The sequence below is a fragment of the Stenella coeruleoalba genome (assembly GCF_951394435.1).
Source record: "Stenella coeruleoalba genome assembly, chromosome: 4".
NCBI classification, from domain to species: Eukaryota; Metazoa; Chordata; class Mammalia; order Artiodactyla; family Delphinidae; genus Stenella; species Stenella coeruleoalba.
The window spans coordinates 85,397,375-85,410,721 of NC_137149.1; positions in this window are offsets into that span (position 1 = coordinate 85,397,375).

Here is a 13,347-nt window from a genome sequence, read left to right on the forward strand (position 1 = left end):
GGTGGTAGCAGTGGAGGTGGTAAGAAGTAGTCAGAGTGTGGATATATTTCGAATTTAGACCCTAGAGGATTTGCTGATGATTCACTTATGAGATGTGGGAAAAAGAGAAATCCAGATCGAATTCAAAGTTTTTGCCTCTTTCCAATGAATTCAAGATTTTTGCCTCTTTCCAGTCAACACTTTAAAATCCTTCAAAGGATTTAAAAAATGTAGATCTTAGGGTCTGACACCCTCCCCTTCCAATAATACCTCATTTGAAATTTTTCTATAGCTCATGAAAATCCTCAGATGGCATTCAAATCTTCCATGGCATTTAAGGCCAATCATATCACCCCTGCAGCTTCATCGTCTGCCACATCCTCACCTGCCCACTTGACCCCAGCCAGATCAAATGTCACAGCCCCTTCTGTATGTGATGTCTTTTGCGTGGAAAATGTCATACCTGGTTAATTCTCATTTTATCCTTAAAATAATTTAAATGTCTTTCATTTCCCTCCAGGTAGATACCTTTTTCTCCTCATCTGATCTCATAATGCCCAATGAATTTCTCTGTTGCAGTCCCTTATCCCCTCATGTGCATCCATAGTCTAGGCTGTAACTCATGAAAGGTAGCGATGCATCTTGTCTGCCAGGATATGCCCCATTCCTACATAATACCCATTACAGAGTCCACATCAGGCATTGCTATGGAAAAATTTATGAATGACTCTGCAAAGGGGGTTTTAAAAAATAATTTTACTATAGTTTGGAGGGACTTTATGTAAGATTGTATGCTGTGCATTCTTATTTTAAATAGTGACAAAAATATAGATCAGAGAATAATCTCTGCCATCTATTGAGTGCATACCATGTACTGGCTGAACTTTTCTACCTCATTTAATTTAATCCCTATTAAAAACCCTTATTTACAGGTAAGAAACAGAAGCTTACTCAGCTAGTAAGAGAGCTGGAATGCAAATACAGGTCTGTCAAGCTCAAACTACAAATGGCCACTTCAGATGGGAGGAAGTTTTCTGTTAATCATCACGTTGTTGTTATTAATTTCTGTCACACTTACTACCTTATTGTTGATACTAAGAAATGGAAAGTTCAAAAATATTTCTATAGCCCTTGTATTACAGGATATGCAAACACATATATTTGAGTGTGTGTATTTACATTTTATGTTGGAGTTAAGAAGAATATGAGAAATGGTTCCAAAGTAGAGGAACTTACTCTATTTTAGTCCCTTTCATTAACTTTGGATGGGGTCATGAGGCAGGCAATAGAGACTATCTAATTGAATGATTTAATTTTTTAAGTTGAGAAATACTTTGTTCAGACAAGGTCTTGAAAGGCTTGGAAGCTTAATGATTAAAACAGATGAAAATGGAGTAGCTTCTCTGTTTGATTTTGAGTTGTGGGAAAAGGACACCTTCCTATTTCCAGCAAATCACTGATCTAGTCCAACACTTTTATTTATTTATTTATTAACTTTTTTTTTTTGGTTGTTCTTGATAACCTTAGGTGTGCTCCGAAAGAAAAGAGAGACAGGATTATTCAGGATTGCACAACTGGATGATTGTATTATTCAGGATTGCACAACTGGATGATGGTAGAGTAAGTGCCGTAGTTTTAAGACTTCTTGAATATGTTTGTTTTATTAAAACATGATGCATTCTGAAAACTCTGGGTTCATATGGAAGATAAGGTTCCTATCCTTGAATCACAAATCCACAACATTTTATGTGCATGTACCTTTGGAATGCACTACATTACTTTCTTTTAATTCAATGGTTTACCTTCCAACTTAACTTTATCTTGGGTAACATTTAAATAAGTTTATATTCTTTGAGGATATACAGCACTTTATACCAGTTGAGGATACAGAGACTGGGCAAGTGGTAAGGGACCTGAGCAAGCCTATACAATGATTTTCTGAGAGTTAGGAAAAGACAACTTCTCTGGGAAACAGAGACAGTGGTGTTTCTTGGTCTGCATGCAGCTCTACTCTGGGGTAGACAGCTTGTCAGGGAGCATAGGCACCATCTAGGCTTCCAGTCTCTCCCTGAACCAGCATTTCTGTGCATTGCACAAACTGCACACGTGTGTACAACAGACCTGAAATGATGTGTCAAAGCTTTGAAATCTGCTGCTAGTGGGAAAAGCCAATCTAGGATTCATTTTTTTCTCATAAAGTTTGCAAATTGATGTGGACAAATGACTAATAGGTATTATGTAAGCATGTGCCTATGTTTGCATGTATGTAGTAGTTGAGTTGGGGAGTTGATGATGGTTCAGGAGAACCTGCTGCCAATGAAGCCAAGAGTGTGGGCTCAGTAGCTTCACAGGCTAGTTAAGTTCTTTCTTTCTTAGGACTCAGGCTGTATCCTGGAACTCAGGCTCTTTTTAACAGATCCAGGCCACAGATTCAACTCCATGAGAGAGTGTGGCCATAATAAGACAAATCCATCCTTATTGCTGGGGGAAAAATTAATTCCTTCCCTATGGTACTCTATTCATACTTTGTCTAATTGGTTCTAAACTTGAAGGAGTCAATTTTTCATATACTGGAAGTTCATGGACATTCTTTTTTTTTGGAGCAGAAAAAGGTTTATTTCAGGGCCAAGCAAGGAAAATGGCCAGCTCGTGTTCAAAAGCCCAGAACTCCCATGGACATTCTTTCTCCAGTTTATTATTATTATATCATTGAAATGTATTTTAAGATGTTTTACAGCAATTGTTACTTGATTAAAAAGATTCACTGAGTTCTGTTTGAGGATAGATCTTGGGCTGCATTAAACAATTATTGGAGAAGGGAAAAATTATAGATTATACTTCAGCATAGTATATCAAGTTTTAATTTACTTGGACCCAGCTACATTGAAAAATAGTTCCAGTTTTGTAATACATTCTTTGTTAATAATGTTCACTTTACATTTCTGCAATAAGTAAGGAAATTAAAAATTATTTCTTTTTGAGATTTCCTTCATTCTAATATCAGTCATGTTTTTGAAATGAAAGACCTGAGATATAAAAGATTCCTTTCATTGACTTTAAACTTCTGAGCATAGTGTTTAATTCCTGCATTGTAAAAGACTTATAAGGAGATGTAGAAAGAGAACTGGAGTTAGGAGGTGTGGATTCAGGTTCTCTCTCTGTCAAATCTAAGCTATAAGGTCTCATGTAAATCATAATTTTTTCAAACTCCAGCTGTCTTATTTTAAAAATTGATAAAACAGTACCTTCCCTAACCAAAGAGAACAAAATAAAATGTATGTGACAATTATTTGTAAAATTCTGAAAAAGTTTTTCAGAATATAAGGCATTATTATAGGGACAACTGAAGTATACTAGAAAGATCTCAAGAACAGAAGATTGTTATTCCAGTAACTGTTGAGTGATCTTGAATGAGTCCTTCTAACATGGTGGAGTTTCAGTTGCCCCAGCTGTACCATGGTGATAACAATACCCACCGCACAGTATTTTGTGAGAATTAAAGCAGATAATATGCATGCTATATAAACTATAAAGTGCTAAAGAAGCACAAGGCACCTTTGGAGCAAGAAGAAATTGTTTTCATTAATCAATTTAATCTTATTTATTACCCTCTGTTCATATTTAATTTATACTATCAAGAGAAGAAAATATATTTCATTTAAAATATTCAGTTTTACCTATTTACCTATTCTACTCTATCTCCACTTTTTTCAAGCTTACTTTATACACATTCTTTTTCAGAGATGACTTCTAATTTATATCTTTAGTTGTAATGTTTTTCATGAGCTCCAATTTCCTCCAACTGACACCTGGGTGTTATCATATATATACCTTAGACCAAAGGAAAGGAACATGTCCACAGCTGCCTCTACTGAAGTCCTTTTTGTAGTAGAAGAAATTTAATATTAGTTTTCTACTCTTCTTATATATTTCTACTCTTCTTATTCCTTTATTCAGAAAGATTTATTGGTTTTACATGCCTGTAATTTTGCCAGACATGTAAAAATAAATAAAATTCCTTAAATAACTTTAGAGTGATAGGTAAAAAGTGGCACATAGCACTCCAAATGCTATAGAAATTGAGAGGTCAGAGAAGTAACTTTTGGTTAAAGGAAATATAAATTGATTCCAGTCTTCATGGAAGATGTGGCATGTGAGCTATACTTTGCAAGATGGGCAGGACTTCTGAGTAGATGAAGAAACAAGAACAAAAGAGAAAGTGCAAAGTGTGCTTGGGAAATAGTAATTGGCCCTGTATTGTGCTTATAGATTAGTAAATGGAAAAATAATCTGGAAAACTAAGTCAAGATTATAGAAGACACTAAGTGTGATGGATTTGGAGTCTTTGCTTGCTTTAGGACATCACTGAGGTTTTTGAAATGAGTAGTTACAGAAAAACAGTAGTGTTGTAGAAAGGCTAATCTGGTGGCCTGATTGGGCCACAATGGGAGGGAGTTGGGAGGCAGGAGGTCTTACTGGGGAGACTAACTCATTAGTCCGTGAACGGGATAGGATGGGCCTAGGGCCTTGCAGAGACTGTAGGATGGAAAGGGAGGGATGGAGGGAAATATGGAAGATGGAAAACTAGGATCAGTCCCTGATAGAGAATTCAGTGCCAGAGGCAAGAGGAGCAAGATGAGGCTGAAGGCTCAGCCTGAGTAACTTAGGAATTAGTTATACTAGTTATATGAATAGATAATTTGAGTTTTTTCAGGTATTTTAATAATATTTAATTTTAGTAACTAGCAGTACTTGTATGATATTTCCCAGCAGTTAACTGGAAAGGTACGTCTAACCTAAGAAAAGATCTTGGGACTGGAGGTATCCTTTCTGAAGCCATTATCTGAGAGAGAGTAATTTAAAGCTCTGAAAAAGAGAGTGTGAAACCAACTCATTTCACTAAATTTGGATTAAAAAAATACAATGTAAATGTCTAGGCAGATATGCAGAAACACATGAATTTGATTTCATAAAGAACTTCCCATTACTACAGCCTTAGGTATCCATTAATAAGTGAAAGCACTTGGCATTATGAAAATCAGTATGTGTATATAATTTAGGCGGCCATCAATTAATATCTACTAAACACATATAATTACACCATTGTCCAAAGTGAAATAATTTTTACATATGAGACTAAAAATGCAATGAACCATGACCCAGTGAAAATGAACTTTTATTGTGGCTTACAAATAGAAAAGAAAGAAATACAAAATTTTGTCTGTACTTCTTTAACTAGCCTACACTTTATTTATTTAGATTTTTTTTTTTTGGCTGTGCCGCATGGCATATGGGATCTTAGTTCCCCAACCAGGTATTGAACCCACACCCCCTGCAATGGAATCATGGAGTCTTAACCACTGGACTGCCAGGGAAGTCCTAGCTAGTCTACACTTTAAAGAGGCACGAATAGTCAAATGAATGAAACAACATAAATGACTACTCATGCTGGGTGCTTGGGTGTATGGTTATTTAAACAGTTGATTGATGGTTTAATGGAGTCGGAATTGTCCTTCAGTAGCTGATTATTCTGTGTACTTATGGCATGATATAATGAGACCAAGGTCAAAGGTTTCATCACAGATAGATTTTCCCAACCAGTTCAGAGCTATAGGTTGAGCTTTTGTTCTTATTTGCTATTTTGCTGGTGTGTTCCTTTTGTAGTACAGAGCTGGCCCCCTCACCCCATAAAGAGTAAGGAATTGGAGCATCTAATTAAACAAAATGGTCTTGGCACAAGCTATACCACCAAGGTGGCACATTGATCACCCCAATTAGGGCTTCATGCTGAATGCTATGTGCTTTTCTTGTGTTGGCAATATTGTTTTTGTATATTTTAATACTTTCTTATATCTTCAAGATTAAGAATGCTGATGCTGAAATGTTTATCAGATATCCAAGATAACCTTGGATATTTATCTTGTAATATTTTGTCTCAATTTCTTGGTGCTGCATGGTGATGCTACTTCCATGTATTTCTAATGTGATTCCATGTTTCTTTATATTTTTGACCTTATCTCTTACTTCTTTCTACCTCCGTGTTGTGCTCCAAACATCCTGGCACTCTCCGTCTCAAGGATTTTGTGCTTGCTGTTCCCTCTCCTTGGAACACTTTTCTTAGGTTTCCCCAGGGCTCCCTCCCTCCCTTCCCTCCTTCAAGTCTTTGCTAAATTGACACCTTCTCTGTGAGGCTTCCCTACTTAAAATTGCTCCTCCTCCCCTAGTACTCTCTATCCTCTTTTCCTGCCTTATTATTTTGCAGAGCACTTAGAGCCTTCTGATATACCATATTACTTATTTAGTTTGTTATCTGTCTCCCCTCATTGATTTAGAAGCTCCAGGAGGGTGGGGATTTTCCCTTCCTTCCCTCCTTCCCTCCTTCCTCCTCATGAGTAATGTATTTATTTTAAGAAGACTGGTCCCATTACTCTGGTTTCTCTGTATTCAACATATTCAAGAACTGTTCCAAGAAAGGCATTTACTAGAAGCAGGAATTAATTCTGATATTGAAAAGACTGTAAAGGAATGTGACATCCAAAAACAAGAGTCTTTGTTCATGAGTCAGGCTGATTTCATAGGCCTTTTCAGGGGAAGAGATTCTTGACTGTGGAAGACTTATCCAAAGAAAATCAAAGTCCTTCCTTTTCAAATCACAGCCCTAATACAGCCTTGCACCCATTGTTTTAAAGTAAGCATTTCCAGATACTTGTTTCTGATCTTTCTTTGATATTTATCTTATTTTAGACTAAGGCAGGAGATGGTATATCTGAATTGTCCCACTCATGCTCATTTTCCTCAAGCAGATGGTCTGGTTTAGAGAATGGAATGTACTGCTGAGGAGGGTTTGAGGAATGCTGCTGGACATAGATCAGTAAAGCTTGCCAGGTTTCATTTACTCAGTATATACCTCCAAATTCAATAAAAGGGTTAGTCTTGCATAATTATTAGTAGAGGATATTTGAAGACTCCTAACTGACATAGAGTCAGTTAAAGACTTAAAGGCATATTCTGGTTACTGCTCTGCTAAACTTAATATACACTTGCTTTTATAAGGAAGGTCAACTTTGCTGGAACTATATAGCTGCCTAAAGGTGGGTTCTGATTCTGTAACTGAGATTATGGAGGCTTTTCCATGTGCAAATAGGCACAGTGGCACTATGGTACACGGTGTCACTGTCTGCAAAGGTGAACCTGCGTAGGTGATCTGAAAACTACAGAACAGTTGAAATACTTCTGGAACTTGACAATGCTGATATTTTAAGAATATTTCTCTAGGAATCACCAAGTCCACAAAGTCATGGGAGCAACGCTTTCTTGACTCTACCACTGTCAAAAAACGTGTACCTGGTGTTTCAATACCAACAACTGTAATAGAGAAAATCCTGACAGAGGTTACCTATCTCCTTGCTGATTAATGTTAGGGAGAGCTTAGCATGTACTCTAGAACAGGGGTCCCCAACCTCTCGGTTGCAGACCATTACCGGTCTGAGGCCTGTTGGGAACTGGGCCACACAGCAGGAGGTGAGCAGTGGGCAAGCGAAGCTTCATCTGCCGCTCCCCATTGCTCGCATTACCACCTGAACCTTCCCCTCCCCTCCACACTGTTCAAGGAAAAATTGTCTTCCACAAAACCAGTCCCTGGTGCAAAAAAGGTTGGGGACCGCTGTTCTAGAGGGCACTGCTCTTCTATGTTAGTTTTCCACCTGAATTCTAGAAAGTGTAGCTATCTATTGACAGAACCATTGAGCCCAGACTAGTTTCAGAGCAAGAAATAACTATTTAGTTGAAGATTTGCTTCCTTGTCTGTTTTCCTCCAAATAGTATATTTTTCCTATATAGATTTAGTTTTCAAAAACTAAATTTTTTTGTTTAGTTTTTTCAAAAACTAAAGAGATTTTCTTCCTCTTTTCTTTAAAAAATTTTTTTTAAACTAAAGATGGTATTTAACCTTTATCGGCACCAACATTATTTTGCTGTCTTTTTGCAAATTACAAAGACATATTCTTGACACTATAAGCATGTGATAGTTTATTGTCAAAATCCTCTTTTAAAAATGTGTATTTGAAATTAATTTTTAAAATTAAATGTATCTATTGGGATGATGAAAATGTTCTGAAATTAGGTTTTGGTGATGTACAAATCTGTAAATATACTAGAAACCACTGAACTGTACACTTAAACAGGTGAACTTTATGATACATAGTTACATTTCAATAAAGCTGTTAAAATTGTTTATCTTTTAATGATTCTTAACTTACTGCAATAACAAAATTACCAAACTTTCAAAGAGTAATTGACAGTGAGGGTGGACTTGAATTCACAGAGACAGAAAAGGACTCAATAACCCATTCAGTTCAAGTTTCAGTGCCATTTCCTTGAAAGAAATTCTCATCTAGGTATTGGAATACAGTGGTGTGTTATTGTTAATAACAACAACAATAGCAAACAACTTGTTACAAATAATAGTTAAAGCATTAGAGTTTTGAAATGATTTACTTCTTACACAATTTAGAGCAGATAATTCTAGCATAACATTCCTCTCACTCATTTGTATTTTCTTTCTTCCTTTTCTTTTTTGAGTGGAGTTACAAGGAGTGCGTTAGGAATTGCTTATAAGCCTGGTTAGATCCAGGGGGGTATGTCACACATATTACTGTTACTTGTCAGGGTGGAAAAAAAGAACTAAGAAGTCCTAGAGAAAAACATATTTAAATTTCAGCTGCTAAATGACAAAAAAGCCATTCATTTTCTGTGCATTCCGCAATTCTCCTGGGGAATTCCCAATTCCCCAATTTCTTCCTTTCTTAAGCGGCCTGACCTGTCTAGATAGCAGTGTCTCCCAAACTTATTTGAGCTCAGAAACATTTATTTCCAAAATACCTAACATTTTGAGGAGCACAGTGTTCCTGGAACTCAGTTAGGAAAATGCTCCTCTGTGAGTTGTGACTTGCCCAAGGCACTAAAGTGTTTCTGCAGGAGAGGAATGGGAAATCTATCGCACACCCAGGTTAGAGGGCATGCTCATTCATATTTAAACACACAAAGATACTTCTTGCTGTACCTCTCTCTCCATTTTGAATACTTGGGAGACTACCTTGTAGCTGTTTAGTTTAGTTGAAGTTGTTTTGTTTAGTACTTCTTATATTTTAATGTATGTATCAATTGCCTATTATGTAAACTTAAACTTAGTGAATCTGGGGTTGGGCCCAAGATTCTGCATTTCCAACAAGCTCCCAGGTGATGCTGATGCTATTGGTCCCAGTACCACACTTTGTGTAACAAGGGTTTTGGATACATTTAGATAAGAGTAGCTCCAAGACAGAACAGAGCGATTTCTACTGAAGACATCCTAGTTTCTTCTCTGTTTCCTAAAGTCCAAGTACAGAGACAATCCTTTTCTGCTATAAGATCATTATGAAATGTCCAAAACCTTAACTTACTGCTTTGTCAAAATAAAACTAGATACATATTTGCTTTCTATAGAAAATAAATGGGTGAAGTATCTGGGGGCCCTTACTCCTAGCTCATTGTGACCTTATTTGTAATACTAAATTTAAAGTATCAGGATATTCCCTGTTTTATTTTTTCTACAAAGTGTGTCCCAATGAGGTGAGAAATTTGGTACATCACACTCTGGAGAAGCACAAGGCAGCATTTTTTGCCCCACATGTGTTCATCTTCTAATATTTGATTTGATTGTTATACATAGACCCAAATATTAAAAAATTCTAACAATTACCAAGGAGACAATCCTGTTTAATTTGTATAGAGAGATATATACCAGATTTTTAACATTGTTTACTTGGGGCGGGTGGGGCAGGGAGGCAAGAAAGGAGGTACAATGAAAAATGGGGTTGAAGAAAGAGAAAAGAAATGCACAAGTTAAGTAAAAATGTATTAGTTAAGGGTCTAAAGCAAGAAAGACATTTCAGCACAAACTAGATGAAATAAGTTAGTAGGAATGATAGAATAGAGAATATAGAAATTTACTGAACTATTCTCTCAGAGCTACTAGTTAAGGGTTATTACCAGTAAGTTGGAAGAAGTGGAGACTGAACCCAGAACCCCATATGTATTTATCATGGTTAGTTCTATTTAACTATATCCAGTAAATGATGATTGTTCTCATAGAAAAAAAGTAGCTTCTAATGAATCATGGACCAAACCCAAGATTAGTTGTTTCCAATGCTTTTGAGTAACATTTAGTTGTATCAATATATTTTTAAAAACATCTTGTACTCAAACCCATCTGAACTTAATCCTAGTGGCTTCTTGCCCAGATTTTCTAAAGAAGCAGGGGAAAGAATTGAGATTCTCAGTATCATTTTCCCAGGATGATTAATGAAATTAGCAGAGTTCCAAGGTCTATGACACTAGTATTTTTGAAGCCTACATAATAAAATATATTCCTCAGAACTTAGTAAAAATGCTGCCAGATACAAAATGCTGGCATTTTGTAAGAGTAATAACATTCTTCAGAATCACAGAATGTTAGCAGTGGAAGGGAACTTCAGGAATATCCACTCCAGATGAATCGACTGATCTAAAGAGAGATTAAGTGGTTGTACAGAGATGCCTCTTCATTTTCTTAATCTGTGGTTTTTTTCTGAAGTCTTATTTATTTATTTTTCAACCCAGGACATGGTGGGCACTGTATTAACACAGTGTTTATTGAATGAGTGGTGGAAAGATCAATAGATATTGAATACTTATTATGCCATTCTGCTAGACACTGGGGACTTTAAAACAATGGCCAATTGTCCTTGCTTAAGGCACTCATGACTTTCTGAGGGAAGATAAGATATAGCCTATTAGCAGGATTTCACACCCTTGACCATTCCTTTTTATTGAAACACTCTCTTTCTATTAATTTCCATGATTCCACACTCTTTTTATCCTTTTGACTCTTCTTTTAAATGTCTTTTGCTGGTTGCTTCTCCTCTATTCAACCTTAAGAGTCTAGTGTTGCTCCATGCTCTGTCTTTGGGTGTTCACTTTTCTCTCTAGTTGATCTCATTCAGTCAACTTCAATTACCATCTAAGCTAACAGTTCTCAAGTTTTTGTGTGTGTAAAAATCAGTTGAGAAGTTTGTAAAAACCATGGAACTGGATGGAATCACACAGAAAGTAAGCAGAGCTACAGAAGAAAAGAAGTTATACCTCAAATTACTTAGAATTTGGACAACAGTAAAATGAGAAGGATCCAGTAACATAAACTCAGAAAGTTTCACCAGTGGGATAGTAGAAAAATCAAGAGAGAATGATGTTTTGGAAGCTTTGTGAAGACTGTGTTTCAAGGAGGGAATGATCTGTTGTGAAGCTGTTAAGTAAAATGAACTCTGAGATCTGACCACTGGATTTTGCATGATCACTGGAGAGCTAGACAAGAGCAATTTGAGAGCTGTGGAGATGAGAAACTGTTTGTAATGGGAAAAGAGAGAATGGGTTAAAGATAAACATGCATACACTCTATGGTCCAGAAAATTCATTTGCAGGAACATACCCAAGAGAAACTCTTGCACATTTGTACCATTGGACCCATTCAAGAATGTTCAGAGCTGTGTTATTTGTAATGGTAAAATCCCCAAACAGTGGATATGTAGGTTATATTATACTCCTACAATGGGATATCATATAGCTGTGAACACGAATAAGTTATTACTATACATCTTATAAAACCTAATTTTGATCCCATGTAATGAATTTAAAATATAGGTAGAACTAAGCAGTATGTTCTTTAGGGAGATATACACACACACACACACACACACACGTGTATATATATATATATATACACACACATATATACGTATGTATATGTATATATATATATCATAAAGATAATCAAGGAAATTTAGATACCACGACAGATAACAGTTACAAGGGCAGTGTTGGGGGAGGGCAGTTAGTGAACAAGATGTAACTGGGGAGGGGCCCAGAGGGTCTTCTAAATTACAGTGATACTATTTTTCTTAATGAATGCTGAGTACTCAGAGGTTCACTTTTAAATAAGCCTTTGTGTGTGATATATTTCATAATAAAAAATTTTTAAGTAAGAAAAGTGAATGGGAGAAGAAAATAGAAATCGAGGCAGTGGGTCTAAACAAACTTTTACAAGAGTTTTGCTGTTAAGGGGAGAAAATGAGAAATGAGGCAATAGCTAGAGAAGAGTTGTGGATCAGGGAGGAATTTTTTTTTTAAACTGAAGATAGCATGGTATGTCTTTATACTGATAGGAATATTCCAGCAGAGAAGGAAACTATATGTTTTAATTTGTTTAATTCAGAATAAAAAAATGTCTAGGTTAGAAAAATGTTCGATGGATTTATTTATCCACTGACTTGAAATTTGAGATCACATATCCTTTTATTAATCATTGATACATTTGTTTATACTTCTGGCACATGGATATTGAAAATATTGTATTGAATCTGCCATTTCTTTTTGTTGAGTTATTCATCAGTGTAAACTTTTCCAAAGTCAGTTTTATTTTCAATGATCTTAGTTACCCAGTGAATGATTTTAGACTTGGGATGGTACTTTAATTTTGTATATCATGAGCACATGCTAAATTTAGACTTAAAGAATACTATGAAAAACTGAAATTATGGCAAGTTTTCTTTGCTCAGGAGAATGAGATCCTTCAAGTTGGAGCAATACCTTTTAAGGAATTGGATTGGGTATCTTTAGGTTCCCTTACAGCAACAGATACTGATTGTTGTCCTCATGACTTATTTTAGGGGTGTCAACTGTAACCACCCCTGTGGTTGCATGGAGTGGCATGAGTCAGATAAGGAACAAATTTCTGAGGAAGTAATTTGAGTTCCTTCTGGAGGACAAATTGTCAGTGGATATAAGAGAATTTGCTAGAAAATACATGATTCTAGGGGACTGATTGCAGTCACCATGTATTATAATGCCATCACCACTCCCCAGCCTGTACCAACATTAGAAAAATAGTTTGGCCAAATGGGCAACTGGTTTAGCATGTGGCTTGAGGCGTTTATGGGCAATACCTTGTGCTTTAAATGTACCATTTTGGGCTCCATGACTGTAAAGGTAAGTTGGTATCCACTTGTCTAATTTCTACTAAGAAATATGTCCTTTGCCTACTGATTTACAATTTTAAGCATGGTTTTTGAAAATTAAAATAGCAATTCATAAACCAGAATTGAAACAACAGGAAGAATTTGGAATACATTTTTGACAGTTACAGCCTTTTTTTTCCCCATGGCATTTGATTGGCTTTGGCATGTCTCTCTGGTCAGTTAATCATATCAAGAGCACAAACAAAAAGGAAGAAAATGGAAATAAGATTTGTTATGGTGGGAGGAGTCCTGCTAAGACCTGTCTGTACCTGAGCTGAGA